The 6,000-nt window shown below is 33.0% G+C and overlaps 1 long non-coding RNA gene across 1 annotated transcript in view; it reads left to right on the forward strand.

Moving 5' to 3' along the window:
• The window catches only part of LOC127154972 (uncharacterized), a 28,817-nt gene extending 23,259 nt beyond the window's left edge, over nucleotides 1–5,558 (forward strand). Inside the window, exon 3 of the long non-coding RNA XR_007825520.1 lies at nucleotides 4,785–5,558. This is a non-coding gene — a long non-coding RNA (uncharacterized LOC127154972). The remainder of the gene's footprint in view (nucleotides 1–4,784) is intronic.
• The last annotated feature ends 442 nt before the right edge of the window (nucleotides 5,559–6,000 follow it).

Consider the following 6,000-nt stretch of genomic DNA (forward strand, 5'->3'; position numbering starts at 1 on the left):
TTCCTGTAAGACACTCTTCCTGGAATGAGGAATGGGGGCGGGTGAAGACCGGGATCGAAAGAGAGAATCCGGGCAAAATCATTTACACAGCCGCATTTACAGCTGATGCAATTAATTACGGATCAGATTCGAGTCGCTGCTGAGCGCAAAAACATCTTAATATGCATTGAAACTGCTGGGAAAATCATAAGCACACTCTTCGTTTACCGTATCTGATCCATTCAATTTCAGTGCTTGAACACTGAAATGGCTTGGTAAAGTTAAAAAGCTTTACGATGTCCCTTGTTTTGGATTCTTTTTAAAAGTTTAAAATTGAAATTACTAAAACTGTAATAAAATAAGGAATAGTAAAAATATTTTAAAAATTAATAAAAATAAAATAAAGGTTAATAGAAATATTAAAAACTAATAAAAAGTAATAAAAGCACATAACAAAATTGATAAAACTGAAATAAAAATAAGTTAAAAAAAGATTAATAGAAATATTTAAAAGAAAATGACAAAAGCACATTACATAATCAATAAAACTGTAATATAAATAAGTAAAAATAAAACCGATTAATATAAATGTGAGGGGAAAAAAACATAAAAATGGCAAAAGCACAGTCAAATCACAAAAAACTGAAATTAAAATAAAGATAAATAAAAATATTTGAAAAAAAAATTAAAAATGACAAAAGCAGATTACAAAATTACTAAAACTGAAATAAGTAAAAATAAAATAGATTATAAATATTAGGGGAGAAAACTAATAAAAATGGCAAAAGCACATAATAATAGGGCTGCAACGATTAATCGCACAATGTCGTGAGGCGCGTTTAGTCAATGAAGCCGGTACTTTGATTAGTAGTAAAGCTCCATCACGTGCGTTCAGCTGGAGCGGCAAGTAATACACAGAGCCGTAAAGCACTGACAAGCTACGTCAAAATCGCGATTCGATTTTGCGATGGAGCTTTTTACTACTAATCAAAGTACCGGCTTCATTGACTAAACGCGCCTCACGACATCGTGCGATTATCGTTGCAGCCCTACATAATAAAATGACTAAAACTGAAATAAAAACAAGTTAAAGTAAAGATGAATAGAAATATTTGAAAAAGATGACAAAATCATATTGCAAAATTACTAAAACTGAAATATAAATAAGTAAAAATAAAATAGATTAATATAAATATTTGGGAAAAAAAACTAATAAAAATTACAAAAGCACATAATAACATTACTAACACTGAAATAAGTAAAAATAAAATAGATTATATAAATATTATAAACAATAATAAAAAATAGCAAAAGCACATAATAAAATGACTAAAACTGAAATAAAAATAAGTTAAAATAAAGATTACATTAAGATCATATTACAAACTGTTTTCATTCATGAATTATAAAAATCTAAGTGTGGATAGTGCATTTTTATGTCTCTGTTCAAAAATGGGAGTGACAGTTAAAGGGTTAAAGTTCAAAAAAAAAGATTAATAGAAATATTAAAAATAGTAAAACTGAGAAAAGCACATTAATTACTTAAAAAAAGTAAAAATAAAGATTTAAAAAAATGACGATAGCACATACAATTATTAAAACTAAAACTGAAAATATAGAAATAAAACCTAATTAAACATATTAATAAATAATATGACGTATATATATAATAATACTAAATTAACACTGGGGATTGGTGACCTCTGTGGATTTGGGTGTTAAGCAGACAACCAGTTTTTCTGATAAAGATAAACAGTTAATCCACGACCTCTGAGAGTTACTAGCGCATCATTAGTCTTTCCCGGCAGCTCTCAGTGATGCAAACCATGTCTATAGTCCTCCAGACGCATCTGATGGTTTCATCATGTGCTTGAGAGGATTCAGGCTTCGTTTTGTTCTGATGATAGTGGTGTGTTCAGGGGTTATTTGGAAAATAACAGTCTTGCCTCGTTACCATTGTGTCCTTGAGGAAAAACACTCCACCCTTGGTTTTTCTCTATAATTAGTGTACTGTAAGTCACTTTCCATAATAAAAAGGCATATGTTAAATTACCATTAGCAAAATGCAAAATCTGGAGTCATGACATTGAATGCGTAATGAAGAAATAATAGCATTGGCAACCAGCAGCATGTTAATTGGTCTTCCATTGTTCAAGCAAACAGGTATAAAATACACAGAATGATACAGTAGTGCACTGGAATCAGTTTATTAGATCTGTAACATTGCATAACACACTTTCAATCAGCAGGAGCGGAAGTAATCTGATCTCAGATCTGTACGACAGGTGCAGAATAAACCCCAAAATCATCTAACCCTAATCTACCCGAACTAATCACATTAATCTTCTCTAACTAGGGGTCCATCAAAGGTCAAAACTTCTCAAAATTTAATGAATCAACATTTAATTAGTTTGGATTCATCTAAGCACTTAGAATACTGGATTATTTTAGCCCAGTGTTTTAAATTTTTCCTCTCTAAAGCATTTCAGTTTACTCTCGAGAGCAGGTTTACAGGTGCATGTGCTGTAGAGTTTCCAGCATGTACAGAGAAGCTGAATGAGAAAATCGGAGGCATATGGACTCAGCAGCTGAGTGTTTGTCCCTGCTGGTTTGTGCTCAGATCTGTGTCGAACTCGACTCTGAAGCTTTTGATGTTGACCTAAATAACATCTAGATCTATAATCTAGATCATTTGAGCTACTTTTAAAGTTTGAAAGCTGAAAGTGGACCGTTTGTGCAACTTGTATTATAGATTTGAGGAGTTTAGAAGCATCTTTTCTCCAACTATAGGCATGTTCCACATAGTTTGACTACCGTAAAGTCTCTAAATGATCGTTTTGTCTTATTTTAAATAATATATCAATGAATTAATCTTGTAGCTGTATAGAAGCAACTGAGATAATAAAAAACATATCATTTGCTCACCAATGGATCCTCTGCAGTGAATGGGTGCCATCAGAATGAGAGTCCAAACAGCTGATAAAAGCATCATCATATTCCACAAGTAATCCACACCACCTTAATCCATCAATTAACATCTCATGAACCCACAAGCTGTGTATTTGTAAGAAACAAATCCATCATCCAGACGTTTTTAACTTTAAACCATTGCTTCTGGCCAAAATACGAGTCCATAATGCATAATAAAGTTGTCTCCACTGAAAAAGTATATCTCCATCTCCACCCACATATTTGTTTAGAGCTGTTTTGGCTTGTAAATGGTGCTTGATCTGTGCATATTTCTATTTTGATTAAGACAAGATGACCTTTTACTGCAGAAAGCAATATTATGGACTCATATTTTAGCTGAAAGCAACGGTTTAAAGTTAAAATAGCATTAATGATGGATTTGTTTCTTACAAAAGTAAAGCTTTTCACTTCACAAGATGTTAACTGATGGACTGGCATGGTGTGGATTACTTGTGGATTATTGTGATGTTTTATCAGCTGTTTGGACTCTCATTCTGACGGCACCCATTCAAACTCCTCTACGTTGGGTGAAGAGATGTAACCTGTGACTTTTTATTATGGGATCGTTTTAATTCTTGAAACATTTTGACTTTATTCTCAAAACATTAAGACTTTGTTCTCGAAAGATTTTGACTTTCTCAAAACATTTTGACTTTATTCTCGACTTAATTCTCAAAATTTCAGCTTAATTCTCAAAATTTCGACTTTATTCTCGAAACATTTCAACTTTATTGTCAAAACATTTTCACTTTATTCTCGACTTAATTCTCGAAATTTTTACTTTTTTTCTTAAATTTTCAACTTTATTCTTGAAACATTTAGATTTTATTCTTGAAACGTTTCAACTTTATTCTGAAAGCATTTTGACTTTATTTTTGAAACATTTGGATTTAATTCTTGACTTAATTCTCGAAATTTCGACTTTATTCTTGAAGAATTTTACCTTTTCTTGCAAAACATTTCGACTTTATTCTCTAAGCATTTCAGCTTTATTCTGGAAACACTTCGACTCTATTCTCGACTTAATTCTCGAAATTTCAATTTAACTCTTGAAATTTTGACTATTCTCGAAACATTTCAACTTTATTCTTGAAACATATCTACTTTATTCTAAACTTAATTCTCGAAATTTCAGCTTTATTCTCAAAACATTTCTGCTTTATTTTCAAAACCTTTTGACTTTGTTCTCAAAACATTTCGACTTTATTCTTGAAGCATTTTGGCTTTATTCTCAAAATATTTGGACTTTATTCTCTAAACATTTTGATTTTATTCTTGAAATATTTCGACTTTATTCTTGAAACATTTTGACTTTATTCTTGTAATTTCGACTTTTATCTTGCAATTTTAGATTTTTTTATTTTTTAACGTGGCCCTAAAACGGCATTGTATACATGGTTTGACTACCATTAAGTGTCCAAATGACTTTATTCTTTTGTCTTCATTTTGAACAATATAGATATTGCTAATTTGAAAATAAATTTTATTATTTTCTTAACAACCTTCTTTTACATTGAAATTTTGCAATACAATGCACAGACATTCAGATATGTATTCAGAGTGTGTCTTTAGGTCTCCTTTACTTTTTATAAAACAAAACAATTTTTAGGGCCACTAAACAGTACATTTACATTCATTAATTTAGCAGATTCTTTTATTCGAACGTTTACACAGAGAACAGAAGGTGAGCAATGAGTCTATTTAGTGATTATCTGATGTGACCTTTAACTATCAAGCTGAAACTTGCTTTTATAATCTCCAGCTTCCACTTTCATCATTTAAAACTCATGACGTTGGTTATTTACTAATGTTCTTGCCTTTCACTCGCCCTTTAGGTGCAGACGATGTGCGAGTGAGAAACATCTACATCTGTGTGTGTGTGTAAAGCACTCGAACCTTCTGCTCACCCCCTGCAGCGCCGATGATAACAGCGACAGCAGAAACATGACGTCCGTTCCAGTCAGCTGGGAATGAGAGTTCATCCTTAAGAAAGGAGGGGTCAAGACGTCAATGTGGCCATTGCACTGCTTAATAACGTGCTGTATGTGTGCGTTTGCCCTTGAGCGCACAGCCATATATGCATGCATGTGCGCATTTACATGCAGCGTCCTCATATAGAGAGTCTCTGGAAACACACTTCAAACATTAAACCTAGTCAAGTGCACAAGCGCCTGCGGACGTGAAGAGCTCTTGCTAACATAAGAGTAATCCAAGCTTACGTTCAGTGCTAAACCACACCGGTCGACTCTTTGCATCCCAATCACACGTTCATCAGTTCACACACGTCCGTTCTGCCCTTAACTCTGAGCCAAGGGATGTTTGTCTCCTTGAGCTGAGCTTAAACTCTATATGAAAAGAACGCAGGTAACCGGAATGAGTCCGAACCCACGTTACGAACATCTTTCATCAACACTTCACTCTGAAAGCTTTTAGAATCAAAACGTCTTTTTTCTATAAAGATTGCATGTTTATATCGAGATGTACTATAATGCTGTGCTGTATTTCCATTAATCAGTCAGTGTTTGAAAACTTAAAGAATGTAGACATTTCTGAAGGTCTCAAGATGTTTTGTGAGAAGTCTCGTTGCTGTCTAGCAGACATATTAAAAAGGTGTAGTTTATGAGTTTCCTCATTTGTTACTTGGGTGATTTGATCTCAGACGAATCAGATGAGAAATATTTAAGACTTTTCAATGCAGAGTTTGGAATCTTGGCAAATGTATACATTCTAAAACATTGTTGAGATCGCTGGAGGGATTCATGAGATTACTGTGGTCTTTTACTGTGGGAGGAAAATCAGAGAAACAGTAGACTCTAATTGCTATTTTTATTTCATTGCAGATTATAAGAGACGTCTCTTATAATGAGATGTCTAATTTGATGCTCAATTTGGTCTCAGAAGAATTAGAGAAGACATTTTTAAGTTCATACTGAAGAATCTGACTTTCCAATGCAAATTTGAACACAATTTGAGACATTATTGAGATGTCCAGAGGAGACATAAGTGAATTCACTGGGGTCTTTACTATAGAAGAAAAATCTGAGAAGCAGG

Source organism: Labeo rohita, chromosome 23 (assembly GCF_022985175.1).
Source record: "Labeo rohita strain BAU-BD-2019 chromosome 23, IGBB_LRoh.1.0, whole genome shotgun sequence".
NCBI lineage: Eukaryota > Metazoa > Chordata > Actinopteri > Cypriniformes > Cyprinidae > Labeo > Labeo rohita.